Consider the following 21238-nt stretch of genomic DNA (forward strand, 5'->3'; position numbering starts at 1 on the left):
GAAATTACGAATTGAAACCTATTCGATGAAGTGAGTTACTTCAAAGTGACGGTAGTCAATACAACACCCAGAACACGTATATTACGTATGCGCAGACTGACATAAGAGGCTATATATTAACTACATTCAGTTTAAAAGAGAAAATGAACCGGAGATTCAATTGAATTCACGAATAACTTCTACTAATACCTGAGATCTTTGTCAAGAATAATGTAGTGTTCCTCTATCAATAAATTGCTGTTCAAGCCATAGACGAGTCCAAAACCTCCTTCGCGATAATTCAGTGTCCTCTTCGATTCGAATGAAATTGCGAAGCGAATCCCGATGTTGAAAACTAAACGAAGTACGCTGCCCGAGAGTGATGGTAATCAATACAATATCTACACTTTGGATATCACTTATGCGCAAACTGACATTAGGCACTATACTGCAACTATATTCAATTTACAGCCGAAATTGAGATGGAGGTTCAATTGCGTTCACGAGAAATGTCTTCTGGTGTGTATCTCAGATCATTGTACAGCATTATGTAGTGTACCTCTAACAGCATATTGCTGTTCAAGCCACGGAGACGTGCAAAATCCTCTTCACGATAATACAGACGGTGCCAGAAAGGTAGCAAATTTTAGTGACTTGGGTAAAAATATCACAAAGGGACATCCACAAAGTTCAATTTTGGGCCCACTAGTATTCTTCATACAGGGTGGGACAAATAAAAGTGATCCAGACGAGTGGGTGCAGTTAGATGTCAACGTACGCATTAAAGAAGGAGGGAAAGACTACAGTTACTTCCAACAGCATGGAGCAACTGTCCATGCAGCCGGACGAACCTTGTAGCACATTTATATGTCTGACACAGTTGTTAGCAGAGGTCAGTCTGGTCGAGGCCCTAGCTGGCCACCCAGGTCTACTGATATCAGCGTGCGGTTACTTTGTGTTGGGATCCCTCAGGTCTAAGGTGTACCGCAACAACCCTCATAGTCTTCAAGAACTACAGCTGAACATTCCGGATGAGATAGCAGTCTAGCTCCGATCCGCCCTGAGTTAATTACCGACCAGGGCCCAGAAGCGCCAAGACATGGATGGGGTCACTTCAACATCTGCTATAGTCAGGTTAGTCCTGTATTTCCGTACTTCTGCGGTGTTTATTTGTACCCTGGAACTCTGTTCTCATACCACTTTTATTTGCCCCAACCTGTATATTTGAATGACCTTTCACTTAACATGGAACAGGAACAACTGGTACTTCTTTCAGACGATAATGGTGTTATAGTAATTCCCGTTAGAGAGAATGCAACAGAAGAGATTGTTTCCCCAAATTTTGAAAAAAAAGCACTAGATCCAGTTGTGTACTGCAGATGGTGTCATACGAACAATGGTGTAACACATGATCAGGAATCAGTAAACAGGGTAGAATGTTCCAAAGTTTTGGGTGTACATATTGATGAAAACTTCGGAGGAGGCATATTACTTAGTTTCTTAAGCAATTAAGTTCAGTTACTTGTGCTTTTTGTGTAATTGCTACTTTTGTAAACAATCGTGTGAACCTCCTGATATATTTAGCATACTTTCACTCAACAATTCCAAGATGCCACTCCAAGCGAGTGTTCCAGCTTGCATATTTATTGTAGATTAACAAAAACCTTTATATTACAAAGTTTATATTTCCTATGTAAAATTACTAATCAATTGCCCAACTCTGCCCCTTATTATGACTGCGCGATCTAATATCAATAACGTGAAATGACTGACATCATCCACGTACCAAACACTAGATTCAAATGGCTCTGAGCACTATGGGACTTAACTTCTGAGGCCATCAGTCCCCTAGAACTTAGAACTACTTAAACCTAGCTAACCTAAGGACATCACACACATCCATGCCCGAGGCAGGATTCGAACGTGCGACCGTAGTGGTCGCGCGGTTCCAGACTGTAGCGCCTAGAACCGCTCGGCCACCTCGGCCGGCACCAAACGCTAGAAGACATTACTTTCAGAGATGATCTACGGTGGTGTTAAACCTCATTGGAAATAAACTAACGTGATCACAGCTGTTTAGCTTCATAGCCCTAACAAGTCGAAGCAATTTGCGATATCACTGTATGTAGTGCGTCCGGTGCGTCGATGTGATGGTTCTCGTAATCGCCTGCGACGATGGAAGAACTCCAGCTACAAATAAACGCTTTCAAACACTAGGACGGCAGAAGGCGGTCCTCTGACTAATATCCTCTAATACTGTCTTCTCCTTTCTGTGTTCTACAGACGAGAAACGCGAATTCCCAGCCACAAGGACGGAGTTCAGATAACGTCTCAACGTAGGTACAGGCAGAGGGAGAGCTCTTCAATTACTGAACGCTGCGTACTCAACGACGACTTCCAACCCGGAGGTGCAATCCATAATCGTACAGGTTCGCAACAGTACAGTGCCTAACAGTTCTAACTATAAACTATTTACAAGGCGTACGTGTCAATGTCAGTCTCCTTTAAATTTTCACGTATACGATGTACAACCTATCAAATGATACCTAATTGTCCTTGTAGTTCACGACAAAATATGTAGATGAGGGCTTGTAAGGTGCGAAATTATAGCCACCTCATACAATGTCTTACAGAACTAATTCCTGGGGTAACACGTCACTTAGAAATAAAGTACTGATTGCACAAAAGGGAGCAGTAAGAATAATATTTGTTGTACAAGGACGGACATCATGTAGCTGCTTCTTCAAGGAGCTAGGCATTTTAACTGCGCCGTCACAGTACATATTTCCGATAGTGAAATTAGCCATAAACAATCCATCGCAATTTGGTAAGAACAGTGATGTCCATAACTACAACACTAGATGGAAAAATGACATTTATTTCTCACTGTTACAGCTGTCACTGGCTCATAAAGGAGTTCAGTATGCAGAAACAAACATTTCCGATCCTTTGCCCGCCGCCCGGGATTAGCCGAGTGGTCTTGGGCGCTGCAGTCATGGACTGTGCGGGTGATCCCGGCGGAGGTTCGAGTCGTGCCTCGGGCATGGGTGTGTGTGTTTGTCCTTAGGATAATTTAGGTTAAGTAGTGTGTAAGCGTAGGGACTGATAACCTTAGCAGTTAAGTCCCATTAGCTTTCACACACATTTGAACATTTTTTTTATCTTTTGCCCCATAATGTAAAATGTGCGACATGTAGCGAAACGAGTTTTAAATCTATTTTAAAATCATGTCTTCTGGACAACTCCTTCTATTGCTTTAACGAAATTCTACTTAAAAACTAGTGATGATGAGGTCCCATACCCCTTGGCAGAGCGTAGGGGGACAATGCGGGGGACCCGCACCGCCGTACTAGGCAAGGTCCTAGCGGAGGTGGTTTCCCATTGCCTTCCTCCGACCGCTATGGGAATGAATGATGATGATGAAGACGACACAACACCCATTCATCTCGAGGCAGGCGAATATCCCCGACCCCGCCTGGAATCGAACCCAGGAGAACGCTACCGCGAGACCACGCAAAAAAAAGTTCTTCCATGAGTGTGACCAAAAATAGTAATGTTTTGATTAACGTTAAAACTAATCATCCATACGTGTCCTATAAACTTACTCGTTCGACGTCATTTCGATAAAAGAACTGTTCAACAGGTCTATGGTACAAGTACTAAGCCTCCGCTCTTCTTCAACAATCGCTAACAGATGGAACGCAGCTATTTTACGCGCGTCCGTTTTCATAAACAAACCTTGTGATTTTCTCTTCAGATCCATCCGAGAACTGCCCTGCAGTCGGAGATCCCTATGAGGAGCACGTTCCGTGAGACGTAGCACGTAGTATCAGAGCATACAGCAACCGCGATCGACACCACGTCTGGAGTGTTTCGTGATGAGAAACACGCCCCTCGTGAGGATGGCTAGGACCGCGACAGCGAGTGTGACTTCGCGCAATGCCACGGAAGCTGAAGGAACGTCGTCTCAACACTTATCGAAAGAAAAAGAAAATGTGAGCTGCAGGCTGTATCCGAAAGTAAGCGAGTTTGTTGCGTGACGGGCTGAGGAGAATCACCTGCGTCGAGTGTGCGCGTCATGGGAGAAGGCGGCGCTTGTACGGGCTTGTCTGTCTGACAGGAGGCAGCCTTGCCCGCTTCCTTCCTACGCGCTGCGAACCTGGCTGTCGTGCCGAGGGGACCGGTTTGTAATCGCGGCGCTATCTGCCGCTACGCATCCTCGCCGGCTCGCAGGAAGTGCGACGCGGGCAGCGCGCCGGAGGGCCGCTTTCGCCGCGGGCGTCCGTTCGCACCCGCTTCAGGCAGCGCCAGCCCGACGGCCGTACCTGGCCGCCTCGTCGCATTGGCACTGCTGGAAAACGCTGCGCATCTCGCGGCAAACCTCTCGAGGACATTCCACACGCTGCGGTTTGTTTGCGCAGAGGTCTGCGCAGGAGACGTCCGCAGCTCGTGGTCTGACGAGGAACTACACAGGAGAGAAGTACCCTCATATGAACTGTAAAGCCGTGAGACACATCTACATCTACATTTATACTCCGCAAGCCACCCACCGGTGTGTGGCGGAGGGCACTTTACGTGTCACTGTCATAACCTCCCTTACCTGTTCCAGTCGCATATGGTTCGCGGGAAGAACGACTGCCGGAAAGCCTCCGTGCGCGCTCGAATTTCTCTAATTTTACATTCGTGATCTCCTCTGGAGGTATAAGTAGGGAGAAGCAATATATTCGGTACCTCATCCAGAAACGCACCCTCTCGAAACCTGGACAGCAAGCTACACCGCAATGCAGAGCGCCTCTCTTGCAGAGTCTGCCACTTGAGTCTGCTAAACATCTTCGTAACGCTATCACGCTTGCCAAATAACCCTGTGACGAAACGCGCCGCTCTTCTTTGGATCTTCTCTATCTCCTCTGTCAACACGACCTGGTACGGATCTCACGCTGATGGGCAATACTCAAGTATAGGTCGAACGAGTGTTTTGTAAGCCACCTCCTTTGTTGATGGACTACATTTAACAGTTCCACATGAAGCTTTAGCGTGACTGCACTACGGTACCACGTAGTAAAGGAGGTATTTCCACAGGTGAAGAACCGTATAACAAAATTTATTTACCAAAGAAAAATCGACAAACAGCCGTATGTTTTAAGACTCGTCAAATCATCGAAATAAACACTCCACAAACGAATTCATGGAATCGAGGTATCGCTGGCTCCACTTACGTAAGTACCGATATATCTGACTGCCTACACATGGAATACATAGCGACCTGACGATGACATTAATGAAATTAATTAATTTTATTTATTTATTTCATTAACAGTACAGAGAAACCCACCGCCTTGAAATGTAAGGTGGGTCGGATGCTTCTAAATATAACAGTAGAGACTTCTCATTATTACAATCTTATTAGTATATTGGATAAATAGTTTCGACAAGAAGAGAATAGAAGCTTTCGAAATGTGGTGCTACAGAAGAATGCTGAAGATTAGATGGGTAGATCACATAACTAATGAGGAGGTATTGAATAGGATTGGGGAGAAAAGAAGTTTGTGGCACAACTTGACTAGAAGAAGGGATCGGTTGGCAGGACATGTTATGAGGCATCAAGGGATCACCAATTTAGTATTGGAGGGCAGCGTGGAGGGTAAAAATCGTAGAGGGAGACAAAGAGATAAATACACTAAACAGATTCAGAAGGATGTAGGTTGCAGTAGGTACTTGTTGGTGAAGAAGCTTGCACTGGATAGACTAGCATGGAGAGCTGCATCAAACCAGTCTCAGGACTGAAGACCACAACAACAACAACATTTTTATATAATAGTTAATGCTTTTTTACATAATACAACACAAAGAATACATTACACATAAAAATTTCTCTAAGATTACAGCGAATCGAATGCTTAACAGTTGTTTAAGTGGTTCTATATAATTTCTTTCTGCCTAGTTGGTAAGAATTTAATTTATATAATGGAAACGTCAAAGAAAAATTAAAAAAAAAACATAATACGATGAATGTGATGAAAATAAAAAAAAATGTTCAAATCTGTGTGAAATCTTATGGGACTTACCTGCTAAGGTCATCAGTCCCTAAGCTTACACACTACTTAACCTAAATCATCCTAAGGACAAACACATTCATCCATGCCCGAGGGAGAACTCGAATCTCCGCCGCGACAAGCCGCACTGTCCATGACTGCAGCGCCTGAGACCGCTCGGCTAATCCCGCGCGGCGTGGTGATGAAAATAAGTTCTAATATGTAGAGGGAAGTGATATACTATATTTGGATTTGTAATATAGTCTAAGTAGCTTGTTGGTTGATAATAGCCTATTTCTACTTATTTCCAGTGAGAAGGTCTCGGTAGAAACTCGAGCTATTCTCATCTGAAATGGTTTGGTCTTTTGTATGTTTACTGTGATTGTGTGTATTGAGTGTTGCAACTCAGGACACTACGTGATATTTAGAAGTTGTTTGTTTGTCTTATTGTTGCTAGTTGGGGTATTAATGAAATGCCGAAACTGGTCATCTAAATAAAATAAATTCTGAAAACATACGGCTGTTTGACGATTTTTCTTTGGTAAATATTCGACCAGCCGCTGTCCCGTATCCACGATGGATCAAAAGAGTATAGTACACTGGTCGTCAAAGTATGTCCAACATTGGTGCCTTTCGCCGTTCTCTGCAACTACCAGCAGCTAAGCAAGTAACAGCCGAATCCAAAAACGTCCTCTAACGTTAAGAGATTCTTTAGAGTCTACTTTTTCACCTCAATAACAAACAAAAATATTCACTGTCGCAGTAATATTTTAATATGCGCTTAGTTCTAGTTGACGTTGGTGAATTTGGCCATCAGCTAAACCAAGTTGGCCGCTTACCTCCAGTCTAAAATACACAGATAGCAGGCTCGTTTTTGATAGTGACTCATAATAATCCAGTTACTAGTAAGTCCCATCCTTTCTAGCACCGTTCATATGCATCAGCCAAGCTGCATGAGCAGTATAAGTACACGCACGACAGGCGAACTTTTATTTTCGCAGGGATAAGGTGGACTGGATTCAGTTAGATAGGCGCACAGTATTCTTTCTTCAGTTTATTGAAAATGAGCAGTGTAAGTATACGCACGACAGGCGAACTTTTATTTTCACAGGGATAAGGTGGACTGGATTCAGTTAGATAGTCGCACAGTATTCTTTACTTCAGTTTATTGAAAACTGGTCAACAGCCCTGTATGTTTCTTTCTACAGTCGCAAACATTTTGGTTAACATTCTGTGAAATTCTGGCATTGGAGAATCCTGCGGCCGACTCATACGACCACAAACATTACTTCAGTCAGCGCCAACACTCGGCTGTCGTGTATGCATCACTAAAATTCTCATTGTCATCAAACCACCGATCGGCAATTTAAAATTCCTATTACCTGCACTGGAGGATTTCAGTTTCATAGACATGGCTGATCATTGTCAGCAATTGCACAAAAATTTTATTCGACGAGGGAGTCAGTTATAGCCAACAATCGCTAACGTAAGTGCAATGTAGTACATTTTGTAGCAAGGAATATGAAATTAAATTAAGGTCGTTGTAATACTTCCCATTGAACAAGAGAAAGATGACATTCGGAACAGTTAGTAACCGCTTGTGATCGTGTCTCATACTACATAATGCATGTAAATATAAAGGGGAAGGGGGGCAGCACCAATCTGAAACAGAGAAGAGTCGACGCGAATTGTTCCGGATGGTACCGACTTTCAGTGATCAGTACTGGTGGCGAGGGGGGAGGGGGAGAGGCGCCCAACAACTTTCCGCAGTCTTGCTGTAGCTACTCTATTATGTTTAATGTATGTGGGTTACCAATTACTCATAAGATTGGTGCATGTGCAGCGCGAGGTGCGGCTCCACAATGTCACTATTGGCTCTTGAGCAAAAAGGTTTAGCGGCCACTGGTGCAACAAAAATCTGAAGCTGAACCTGTTCTGCGAAAAGCGTCACCTTGTCACTACGTTAGCGCACACTTTCATATGCAGTGATCGCAGTCATGTATGGAAGTGGACCAGGAAACAGTTGGTAATAATTAATCTGGCTTTGGATGAAACGATAGTGCTCGAACGTATTACAAAACCCGACTAGAAATTAGGACCTGTCACAAAGAATAACGATTACAGTTAGATCGTCACTCATTATTGTGTGACTATTGAACCTGAAAATGCTTCGCAATTGCTAAACAGGTGTGGAAATTGGGCATACGTCCTAATCTCATTCTCCTCCCTCTCTCTGTTCATCTCCTCTTTCCCGTCTCTTTGTCAATGTCTTCTTCCTTCCCCTCTCTCTGTCCGTATATTCCTTCCCCCTCTTTATGTCCATTTCCTCCCCCTTTTCTATCGATCTCCTTTTGCCCCGCCTCGCTGGTCGTGAACCTCGGTTATTGTTATTGCCAACGATTCCATGAGTGGGAACTTAAAATGAATGGATAAATAACTTGGGATCATTGTACGAGGGACCTCGCCGGGTTATGGATCCGTGAAGGCTGTAACTTCGTTGACAGTATTTCGCATAGTTTTGCTCTGAAAATGGATAGCACTGCGAAAATTCCAACGTTTCAGATTAGGAGTAGAGTCCCAGCCACAAAGCAATAAGCCATAAAAACAATTTTACTGTTTTTTGATAAAACCGACTATTAGGAACAAAACAAAACAGCACATAATTGTGTAAACGGTTTTTGTTTAAAATTATATACAATCAGAAAGATTATATTTGCCAGAAACAATTCATCAAGTGGTTTAAGTGCCCTACTGTTGTTGTTAAGCCTGACTGCAAGAAAGAAAACGATACGGGAAGTTTGAACAACACAGAATTTTCTTTCTCGCAATCACTTTTAACACAAAACATGCACGACGTTGTTTGAAAAAATATTTAGCCTGTAGCCCTTTGAATATATTTTATAGTAGCATGTAAATATTTCATCTAAATCGGCCAAAAAGTCTTCCATATAGTATCTCACTACTTTTTATTCTTTACCTATTTGTTTGAAATGTTTACACGGTACTCCAATTTTATTCAAACGGTCATAGTTTACTAATGTGAACGTTTATTTCAGCATCGTCTAAACATTTGAAGTAAATCGATTTAGAACTTTTCGAGACCTTTTAACAATTTTAAACAACAATTTGCCTTTATATAGTACTACAATATTATATGTCCATTATTACACAATATAAATTGAAGAATTATGCAGCCTATACATGTCCGAAAATTTATTGAAGCAACGTGTAAAAATTTTAAGTTAATTGATGAAGAAATTTTCGTGATTTTTGGTAACAACGTTAAACGTCCACTTATCTTTATACAGTAGCGAGGAATTTATATATGAACTTACATCACATATATTAAAATATATAGATACGTCAGAACGTTTATTAGAACATCGTTGAAAAGTGTGAATTAAATCGGGCCAGAGCTTTTCGAGATTTTTACTAACAACGTATCCCTGTTAATGATATATATATAGCCAGTGTCCGCCCAAATCTTTATTAGAGTATTGTGTAAAAATCTGAAGTAAATCGTTCAAGAACCTTTCTAGATTTTTGCTAACAACGCTTCCCCTTTATATAGTACATAGACATTTGTATATCATACTTACATGAAAGATGCAGCTTATGGCCGTCTGAACGTTTACTAGAGTATCATGTGAAAAATTGAAGTAAATTGGTCAAGAGTACCGCCACCAAGGAGCGGACTAGTATTGTGGAGTAACTGAATGATTGGTAGCACCTTCCGACTGTTGTGTGCAAAGGCTTGATGACTATGTAGAAAAATACTATCATGTACCTGCGTCACTTTGAAGTGTAGTGCAGCAATCAAATAAAAGTTGCTTTGCCTGCCATAATAGTAGGTAACTTCCTTTTTGGGGTCCCCTAGTACATCCACACTTGTGTGATTGCTCTGCAATTCATTCTTAAATGTTTCGCAGGAGGTTCATAGAACCACATTCCCACTACATCTCGACCGTTCCACTCTCAGATAGCTCCTGAGGAAAAAGAGCACCTACATATTTACGTGTGAGCTCTGTTTCTCTTGTTTTATCACACTGATCATTTCTTCATATGTACGTGGCAGTCAATAAAACGTTTTTGTGTTTGGAGCAGAACATTGGTGCCTGAAATTTGTTGAAAACATCACGCAGCAACGAAAAATGCCTTTGTTTTAATGACTGACACCTCAACTTGCTTGTCGTATCTGTGACATTCTTTCGGCTATTTCACTCCGATATAAGACAAGTTGCCTTTCTTTGAACTTTTTGGATGTCTTCGTCAATCCCGCCTCTTGAGGATACCATGCCGCGCATCTGCACTCGAGAAGAGTAAGGGCAGCGTATTATACGTAGTCTCTTTAATAGATTCGTTGCATCTACTACCTATTTTTCCAGTAAAACCCAATGTTTTGTTTTCCTTCCCAACAATATTCTGTATGTGATCGTTCCAAATACGTTGTCCTTAATTGTGATCCCTAGGTATTTAGTTCAAAGTGAATTATCGTGTAGCCAAAGTTTAATGCACTTTTTAGTACTCATATGAAAGACCTGACACCTTTTACTGTTTATTGGCATTTTTCGAACTATGCTGACGCATGTCGAAATCGTTTTTCAAATCACTTTGATTGTGATTACTTTACTAGATGTTGAATAACAGCATCATTTGCGTTCTGAGATGCTCTAATTGTATCCTATATCGTTTACATAGATTAAGAGCACTTCCTTGGCGATCCCCGGTTGTCACTTCTGTGTCATTGGGTGACTTTCTGTCAGTTACTAGGAACTGTGACATTTCTGACAGGAATTGATACTCTTTACGCACAGTTTCTCATTACGTTCTGGTAATACGACAGTGGACAGTTTGGTCGAATTATTTCGTAATGTTGGAACATTGCATATGTTCTAAAATTCCTATTACAAAACAAAGGCAAGATTATGGGTGTATAATTCAGAGAATTTATTCTACTTCCTGTCTTGTGTATTAGTGTGATTCGTGCAATTCTCTTGTCTGTTATCAAGCGAGCTGTTGCATATGATTGTCATTACGTCAGCATACGACGAGAGAAACCTAAATGGTACACAATCTGAACTGGAAGATTTGCCTTTATTAGGCGACTTAAGTTCCTTCACAACACCGAGGGTATTTACTTCCAAATTATTCGTGTTGACTGCTGTTCTTAATTCGAATTCTGAAATATTTACTGCATATTCCTTGCTGAATGAATTTCGGAAAAAAGTCTTTCGTAATTTTCGGTTTAAAAGCTGTCGTCGGTCACATTACCGCTGCTATCACACAGTGAAGGTATTAATTGTGTGTTGTCGCTGGTATAGGTCTTCTTTATAGATTGATGATTCAAAAATTGTCATCATTATTCGTATTGATAACACAAAAAGATATGCTTTGCATACGAGTATACTACTGAAATATGCTTACGACACAGGTGTCAAAGTAATATATCTTAAAAATTGTAAGTGGATAACTGTCAGTTGCTTGAGACAGAACATAATTTGTCTACTTCTTGTCAAATTAAGGTCATGGGGAACAATACGTTTTGAGACTCTCTGAATCAGTTACAACAGAACTGTCAGTTTTAAAATCTTTGTAGCCCTCAGAAAGATATGTGGGGATGCCCATTAATGCAGGTGATAGATGTAGATGTAGATAACGGTTATCATCTAACCATTTCCGACGGCCAGATTGATATCGTGTTCCTTGACGTCCGAAAGGCGTGCGATACATTTCCGCACTTCAAACTAATGAACGGAATAATAGTGTACGAGATATCATACAACCTGTGTGATTGGACTGTAGAGTTTCTCTGAAACAGAAAACAGCATGTCACTCTCTACAGAGGGAAATCTTCAAACGTAATAGTAACTTCGGATATACCTCAATGGAGTGTTACAGAACCATTACTTTTCATAGTATATAAACATGACCCAGTGGATAACGCCAGAAGTACCACCAGGCTTCTCGCGCATGATGGTATTGTATACAGAGAAACTGTGACTCTAGAAAATTGCACCAAAGTGCAGCAAGACCTACAGAGAATAGACTCTTGTTGCAGGGATTAGCAGTTTATCCTCAACATAAACAAATGTAACGTAATGCCCATGGATAGGCAGATAGACCCCTTGGTGTGTAATTACGGAATTGCAGAATAATCACTAAATGCGGTCACATACATAAAACATCTAGTTTATAAAACGAGATTCTCAGTCTGCAGCGGAGTGTGCGCTGATATCAAACTTCCCGGCAGATTAAAACTGTGTGCCGGACCGAGACTTGCCCGCGAAAGGCAAAGTCCCGAGTTCGAGTCTCGGTCCGGCACACAGTTTTAATCTGACAGAAAGATTCATATCAGCGCACAGTCCGCTGCAGAGTGAGAATCTCGTTGTGGAAACGTCCCCCAGGCTGTGGCTAAGCCATGTCTCCGCAATATCCTTTCTTTCAGGAGTGCTAGTCCTGCAAGGTTTGCAGAACTTCTGTAAAGTTTGGAAGGTAGGAGACGAGGTACTGGCAGAAGTAAAGCTGCGAGGACGGGGCTTGAGTCGTGCTTGGGGAGCTCAGATGGTAGAGCACTTGCCCGCGAAAGGCAAAGGTCCCGAGTTCGAGTCTCGGTCCGGCACACAGTTTTAACGTGCCAGGAAGTATCTAGTTTATGTTTACGGAATGAATTAAAGTGGAGAAATCACGTCATGCCGATGCTAGACTCAGATTCATTGGAAGAAGGCTCTGCGAGTATAAAAACCCTCCTCTGACCAGTACTTGAATACTGTTCGTAAGTCTGGGATCCGATCCAAATGGAATTGATAGAGGAAACAGTGAAGATATATGAAGAGCAGCTCGAATCGTAGCATCTTCATTTATTCCATTCACTTCATAGTCCGTGTCACGGAGTTTCCGCCAATAGTCAATAGTTTCTGTTTCCGGAGAGTTCATTTATCCATTTGCTTTGGTTTCCCGCCGATTTGTGTGTTCGGCGTTTAATTTCAGGTGCGACGCTCGCCATGAATCTCCGTACTGCGATCTGGGTTTGTCCAGAGCTCGATGAAGGCACTGCCGGTGCTTCTGAGCTCACGAAACGACCGAACTGCAGTTCCTTCTCTAAATACTCGCACGAACGAAAAAATGGCTGACATCGAAATAAGTGTCCAAGGAATAGAAAAGCAACTAAAATCACTCAACAGTGGAAAGTCCACTGGACCTGACGGGATACAAAATCGATTCTACACAGAGTACGCGAAAGAACGTGCCCCCTTTCTAACAGCGTGTACCGCAAGTCTCTAGAGGAATGGAAGGTTCCAAACGATTGGAAAAGAGCACAGGTAGTTCCAGTTTTGAAGAAGGGTCGTCGAGCAGATGTGCAAACCTATAGGCCTATATCTCTGACATAGATCTGTTGTAGAACTTTAGGAAATGTTTTTCGCTCGCGTATCATATCATTTTTGGAAACCCAGAATCTACTCTGTAGGAATCAATATGGACCCCGGAAACAGCGATCATGTGAGACCCATCTCGCTTTATCTGTTCATGAGACTCAGAAAATATTAGATACAGGCTACCAAGTAGATGCCATTTTCCTTGACTTCCGGAGGGCGTTCGATCCGGTTCCGCACTGTTGCCTGATTAACAAAGTAAGAGCCTACGGAATATCAGACCAGCTGTGTGGCTGGATTGAAGAGTTTTTAGCAAACAGAACACAGCATGTTGTTCTCAGACGTTAAAGTAACCTCTGGCGTGCCACAGGGGAGTGTTATGGGACCATTGCTTTTCACAATATATATAATTACCTAGTAGATAGTGTCGGAAGTGCCATGCGGGCTTTTCGCGGATGATGCTGTAGTATACAGAGAAGTTGCAGCATTAGAAAATTGCAGCGAAATGCAGGAAGATCTGCAGCGGTTAGGCACTTGGTGCAGGGAGTGGCAACTGACCCTTAACATAGACAAATGTAATGTATTTCGAATACGTAGAAAGGAGGATCCTTTATTTTATGATTATATGATAGCGAAACAAACGCTGGTAGCAGTTACTTCTGTAAAATATCTGGGAGTATGCGTACGGAACGATTTGAAGTGGAATAATCATACAAAATTAATTGTTGGTAAGGCGGGTGCCAGGTTGAGATTCATTGGGAGATCCTTAGAAAATGTGGTCCATCAACAAAGGAGGTGGCTTACAAAATACTCGTTCGACCTATACTTGAGTATTGCTCATCAGCGTGGGATCCGTACCAGGTCGGGTTGACAGAGGAGATAAACAAGATCCAAAGAAGAGCGGCGCGTTTCATCACAGGATTATTTAGTAAGCGTGATAGCGTTACGGAGATGTTTAGCAAACTCAAGTAGCAGACTCTGCAAGAGAGGCGCTCTGCATCGCGGTGTAGCTTGCTGTCCAGGTTTCGAGAGGGTGCGTTTCTGGATGAGGTATCAAATATATTGCTTCCCCCTACTTATACCTCCCGAGGAGATCGCGAATGTAAAATTAGAGAAATTCGAGCGCGCACGGAGGATTTCCGGCAGTCGTTCTTCCCGCGAACCATACGCGACTAGAACTGGAAAGGGAGGTAATAACAGTGGCACGTAAAGTGCTCTCCGCCACACACCGTTGGGTGGCTTGCGGAGTATGAATGTAGATGTAGATGTTGATGTCCCTCACGGCTTTACAGTTCGTATGAACCAGCAGCTGGTATTACGTGAGTACGCCCCAAATCCCGACCTCAGGTTCAATTACAGTCGTTCCATGGATGCGGGTGAAACATTTGTTCAGTTTACATTGAAATACTGACATGAAGATGAAAAGCAGATGGCCTGAATATAAACCATATACACAGAAAATGTTACAGATAGAGAAGGTGTTATAAACGTCAAAAAAACTTCACTATACTTGGAACGACCTTTTAGTAAGCACGAAAGTGTCACGGTGTTTCTCAGCGAAATAAAATGGCAGACATTGCAAGAAAGGCGTTCTGTATCACGAACTGCATTTCGAGAGCGTACTTCCCTAGAAGAGTCAACTAATATATTGCGTCCTTCTTCGTATATCTCGAGAAGAGACCAAGATAAAAGTAGACATACGAGCGCACACAGAGGCTTAACAACAGTCGGCCTTCCCGCGAACCATTAGTGACTGGAACAGGGAAGGTTTGGAACTGACATTCGTACTCAAGGTACCATCCACCACACACCGTAAGATGGCTTGCAGTGTATATGTTACTGTAAAAGTAAGGTGATTGGTAAATCCTAACTCCTGCCATCACAGCATGCTAACAGTCCTAAACTTCTTATTACATGCAGACATTCCGAAATTTTACCAAGAGACGTTGGTAAGTCTTAGGATTTACCCTTGCGAACTGGTAAAAGCTGAATCGGAGACTCCCACCTCCGCCGTGCAGATTCAGAAGTGTTTCTTCGTTGTAAATTTTTAGTTCTCAGACCTTTCACACCGCTGCGTAGCTTCAGTCCGTACCGAGTACTGCGCGCGCATGTACGGTCATCGTTACGACTCTTTCTAGGGGTTTGTTTCTTGTGCAACTTTGCATCGGAATGAGTGACGTCAGGCGTAACAGATTTTATGAACTTTTGAGTGAATCAGTCTATAAGAAAGAGGACAACAATTTTTGTGTAACTACTGAGAAATATCATAGTCTGTGAAGTGAACTGAAAATGCAAAAATTGTTACCAATGAAACATTTGTTCACTACAGACGTTTGAAGCGATATGATGTTTTGAGCATCGGACGTGAGGAGAAATTCATACCACCAGCATCTGCTGGGAAAGAAGAAATTCGTTATTACGTTTGTTTTGATTAACTGTTGAACGTAATACAAGACATCTAAGTTGCTATAGGCCACGGCGGCTGAACTCGGATGATTATGGAAATGAATCGTAAATACAGGAATGTGGCTATTGAATCAATTGTTATATATTTTGACGCTATGTGAAAAACGTCAAAAACAACAAAAAGTGCTGAAAAGCAGTGTTGTAGCAAAACCTATCACACACAGTGAAATGAATTCATGATGCCGAATCGACTTAATCGACATGCAGGCAAACTCAGACAGTAAATCGAAGTTCATGCTTGTATACCAGAATCATCTGAAAAAATTTTCTATCCTCCAAGGACTATCTTCGAAAAAAACTGATTATACTTTTTGTAATATCTTTGTATAACATTTTTCACCAGTTTTAATACGGAATAATACTCATTATAATCATATTGGAATGCAATAATATTTAAATAACTTAATTTTGCAATCAGTACAAACTATTCAATAAAGGCTAATGTGATACTTTTTGTGAATACGGTTTTACCAGTTCGTATGGGTAAATCCTAAGAGTTAACAGTGGCTGTTAGTAACAGCTAAAACTCTATGCATGTGATAAGACATTTCGGACTATTACTACAGCCGGCCGGAGTGGCCGAGCGGTTCTAGGCGCTACAGTCTAGAACCAAACGACCACTACGGTCGCAGGTTCGAATCCTGCCTCGGGCATGGATGTGTGTGTGATGTCGTAAGGTTAGTTAGGTTTAAGTAGTTCTAAGTTCTAGGGGACTGATGACCTCAGCAGTTAAGTCCCATAGTGCTCAGTGGCATTTGAACTATTACTACAACACGATGGTAAATGTTGCGTTTTACAGGTAAATTCTAGGATTTACCAATCACTTCACTTTTACAGTAACGTATAGATGTAGGAGGCTACGGCCATGCCACTGTGGTAACATCGGTTCCTGTCAGATCACCGAAGTTAAGCGCTGTCGGGCTTGGCTAGCACTTGGATGGATGACCGCCTGGGACTGCCGAGTGCTGTTGTCAAGCGGGGTGCACTCAGCCCTTGTGTGGCCAACTGAGAAGCTACTTGATTCACAAGTAGCGGCACTGATCACGAAAGCAAACAACCAGACTTCTAGCGCCATTCAAAGAATGTCTACAGTTAGTAGCGCGTAAATACCCAGATCATGCATTATTAGTTAGAGGCGACTTCAACCTATGGAGTATAGACTGAAATATCTATGGATTCATTGTAGAGGGTACAGACAGACGGTCAGGCGCAGTACTTTTGAAAACGTTTTCTAAAAACTGTCTTGAGCAGCTAGTTCGGCAGCCCACATGCAATGGAAATACCTTAGACCTTGTAGCTACAAATAGGACGGATCTTACCGACAATGTTAGTATAGAAACGGGGACTAGCAATCCTAATGTCATTATAGAAACTATGGTTACGAAAGTTAATAAATCAGTTAAGAAGGCTACGAGAGTGTTTCTGCTAGACATAGGAGATAACCAGTTGTTAGTATCTCACTTACTGAACTGGCATCACTTAGTTCCAGTAAGATGGACGTGGAGGAATTATGAGCAAAGTTTAAGCGGATTGTAAATCGTGGTCTGAAGAATTATGTGCCTAGTAAGGGGATTAAGGGCGAAAATGACCCATTATGGTTTAATAACTAGATTCTGAAAATGCTGAGGAATCAGAGGCTGTTGCACTCTCGGTCCAAAAGAAAACGCGCAAATGACGGCAACAAAAGGTTAGTAGAGATTCGTACGTCTGTAAAAAGATCTATGCACTAAGCATACAACTATCACCTGCGTCATACCGTAGTAAAATATCTGGAAGAGAATCCGAGAAAATTCTGGTCCATTGTAAAATCGTTAAGTGAGTCTAAGGCTTCCATCCAGTCACTTGTTGACCACCCTGGCGTGCCAGTTGAAGATAGCAAAACGAAAGCCGAATTTTTAAATCTCACGTCCAAGAAATCGTTTACGCAAGAGAATCGTAAAAGCATATCATCATTAGACTATTGAACAATCTCCCGTACGGACGACATACGAGTAGTAATAAGCATCGCTGGCGTAGACAAACATCTACAGGAATTGAAAATAAATAAGTCACCGGGTGCGGAAAGAATCCCAATTCGATTTTTGTACTCTACGGCATTGGCCCCTTACTAAGCTTGCGTTTATCGCGAATCTCTCGTCCAGCGCTAAGTCCCAAGCGACTCGAAAAAAGCGCAGTTGACTCCTGTGTATAAGAAGAGCTAAATAACGGACCCGCAAAATCACAAACCAATATCCCTAACATGGATTTGCTGCAGAATATTCTCAATTCGAATATAATAAACTGTCTTGAGACCCAGAAGCTTATGCCCAAGAATCAGCATGGTGTTAGAAACAGTCGCTCGCGCGGAACACAGTTTGCTCTTTTCTCACATGATATACTGCGAACTATGGATGAAAAACAACAGGCAGATTCTGTAGTTCTAGATTTCCGTAAAGAATCTCACGCATTATCCCAGTGCAGGCTGCTAAAGAAGGTAAGAGCATATGGAATAGGTTCACAGAAACGTGAGTGGCTCGAAGACTTCGTAAGATGTAGAACTCAGTACGTTGTCCTCGACGGCGAGTGTTCATCAGAGACGAGGGTGTCGTCAGGAGTGCCTCAGGGAAGTGTGACAGAACCGGAATTATGCTCTATATACATAAATGATTGGATGGACATGGCGGACAGCAGTCTACGATTGTTTGCTGATGATGCCGTGGCGTACGGTAAGGTGTCGAAATTGATTGACTGTAGGACGATAGAAGGTGACTTAGACAAAATTTCTAGTTCTAAATGTAGAAAAATGTAAATAACCGGGGATGAGTAGGAAAAAAACCTTTATTGTCGGATAAAGTATTTGTAGTTTCCAGCTTGACAGTCAGGTCTTTAAATATTGGGGCGTAGCGTTGCAGACCGATATGAAATGGAACGGAAGTGTGAGGATTGTGCTCGGAAAGGCGAATGATCGACTCCGATTTATTGGGAGGACGTAGGACGCTAGTGCGTCCTATTCTTGAGTACTGCCCTAGTGTTTGGGATCCGCCGGCCGGAGTGACCATGCGGTTCTAGGCGCTACAGTCTGGAACCGAGCGACCGCTACGGCCGCAGGTTCGAATCCTGCCTCGGGAATGGATGTGTGTGATGTCCTTGGGTTAGTTAGGTTTAATTAGTTCTAAGTTCTAGCGGACTGATGACCTCAGAAGTTAAGTCGCATAGTGCTCAGAGCCATTTGAACCATTTGTTTGGGATCCGTGAAAGGTCGGAATAAAGGAAGACATTGAAGCAACTCAGAGACGAGCTGCTAGATTTGTTATTGGTAGGTTCGAACAACACGCAAATGTTGCGGAGATGATTTGGCAATTCAAATGGGAATCCCTGGAGGGAAGGCGACATTCTTTGCGGAGAACACTATAGAGAAAATTTAGAGAAACAGCATTTGAAGCTGACTGCTGAGCGATTCTGTTGTCTGCACTGCGCGTAACGACCGCGAAGACGAGGTGCGAGAAATTAGGGCTCATACGGAGGTATTTAGACAGACGTTTCTGCCCCGTTCTATCCGCAAGTAGAACAGGAAAGGAAATGAACAGTAGTGGTGCAGAGTACCTTCCGCCACTCACCATACCGTGGCTTGCTGAGTGTGTATACTGATGTAGATGTAGATAAAGATGTAGAAGAGTCCGTGATGGTAAAATTACAGAGATACGAGCCAACACAAAGGCTTAAGAACAATCGATCTTGCCGTGAACCACTAGCGACTGAAACAGGAAAGGGTTGGAAGCGTCAAATGGTACGGAAAGTGCCCTCCGCCACACACCATAAGGTGGTTTGTTGTGTATAGATGTAGAAGTAGAATTGACGGGGACTGCAGCTTCGGACAGCTTCATGAAGGCAAAGACCGGAAGGAAGAAAATGCGACAAAGAGCACGAAAAGAAGTACCCGAGTGTGTGTGTGTGTGTGTGTGTGTGTGTGTGTGTCGCTCTCTCGACAGGGTTCCACGTCGGCGGCAACTCGAGCTCATTTAGCGAACTGGACTCTCCGGTCCTTTATCTCGTTCGGCGCCGAGACTTGCAGGAGGTCGCGGAGGCGGGACGGAGCCACTTCTCGTTAGTTGGGGGGTGAAAAAAGGCCGCAGGGCGGAAGGAGACCGTGCTGACGACTGCCGGCTCCTGGCCCGTGGCCCGCGGCTCGTGGGTGGGGCGGCGACAGCTCGGCTGGCGGGGGCGGCGCCGGCGCCGCGTCGGCCTGGCACGGCCGCGCCGCTAATAAATTGATTGTCGTTTTTCGGTTCGTGCCTAATCTGATCGCCGCCGGAGTTAAGCAAGTTTTTTGATCGCGTCGCGCGAGGCCGCGCTGCCGCCGGCGGTGCGACCTGGGACGGCGTGGTACTGGCAGCCACGCGTGTGCGCTCTGTGTGTGTGTGTGTGTGTCGCTCACTACTACCTCCGCCCCCCACCCCACGTCTTCAGCACTCTTTACTACACCACCCCTCCCTCCGCCCGTCCCGCCGTTCCTCTTTCACAGCCTTCCCTCGCCCGTCGCCCACTACACGGCCATTTCTCCGCTCGCGGTATAAACTTAATGCCTTTAAATTGAAATTCTCCGATGTGCGGCTCACCGCCGCCGATAAGATCTGACCTCAAACAAAATTTGAACCGATAATGGCGCGCCGGCGTCGTCGCGGCCAGCCACGGCGGGGGGCGGGGACGGTGCCGCCTCCACGACATATTTTACCGCCGCCTGCGGGCGGCTTTATAAAACGCGAGGCCCATTTCGGATAGGTATCTGCTGGCGATTGTTACGGGGGCGGGCGGCAGCTCGCGATGGCCCCACGCCGCCCCCGCCAGCCCTTTCGCTCGCAGTAGCAGCGGCGGCAGTCGTCGTCTCCTCTTTCTCCCCTGCCCTCCCCCTCCCCCCTCTACTGGTGTTCTCCCGCCACGCCTCCCACCTCTTCTTTTTAGCCTTTTCGTTAGAACAGAAATAGGTTTTGTCAGGCGGGTTGCGTGATTTGTGTCGTTTCGGCGGCGCGTACCGGCGTGGGGTGCGGCGGGGGGGATGTGAACGTAAATATTAGTGATCACACACACACACACGCACACACACTGAGAGAGAGGGAAAGAGAAAGGCGTGCCAACGACAGTTGTCGTGTGCTGTGGCGCACGAGCGCGTTTACTGATCACGCTGGGGCGCGTGCCTGTCAGAGCAGAAGCAGGTGACAAACCCAGCTGTGAAACAACACAGGTGCCCTCCCTTCCAGCTCCTACAACTGCCTGATTAGTTTTATCTGTGCTTCAGACAGTACCCAAATAGCCCTTCACGCAACGTCATACACTGTCCAGCCACATTAATATGATCACCTGTCAAAAGCTCGAGTAACAGTGGCGGCCGCTGGCATCTGAAGCTGGATCTTGCAC

The 21238-nt window shown here is 43.8% G+C and overlaps 1 pseudogene; it reads left to right on the forward strand.

Moving 5' to 3' along the window:
- The first annotated feature begins 16702 nt into the window (after positions 1–16702).
- Positions 16703–16821, forward strand: LOC124546152 (annotated as a pseudogene).
- The last annotated feature ends 4417 nt before the right edge of the window (positions 16822–21238 follow it).

The sequence above is a fragment of the Schistocerca americana genome, chromosome 8 (genome assembly GCF_021461395.2).
Source record: "Schistocerca americana isolate TAMUIC-IGC-003095 chromosome 8, iqSchAmer2.1, whole genome shotgun sequence".
In the NCBI taxonomy this organism is placed as follows: Eukaryota; Metazoa; Arthropoda; class Insecta; order Orthoptera; family Acrididae; genus Schistocerca; species Schistocerca americana.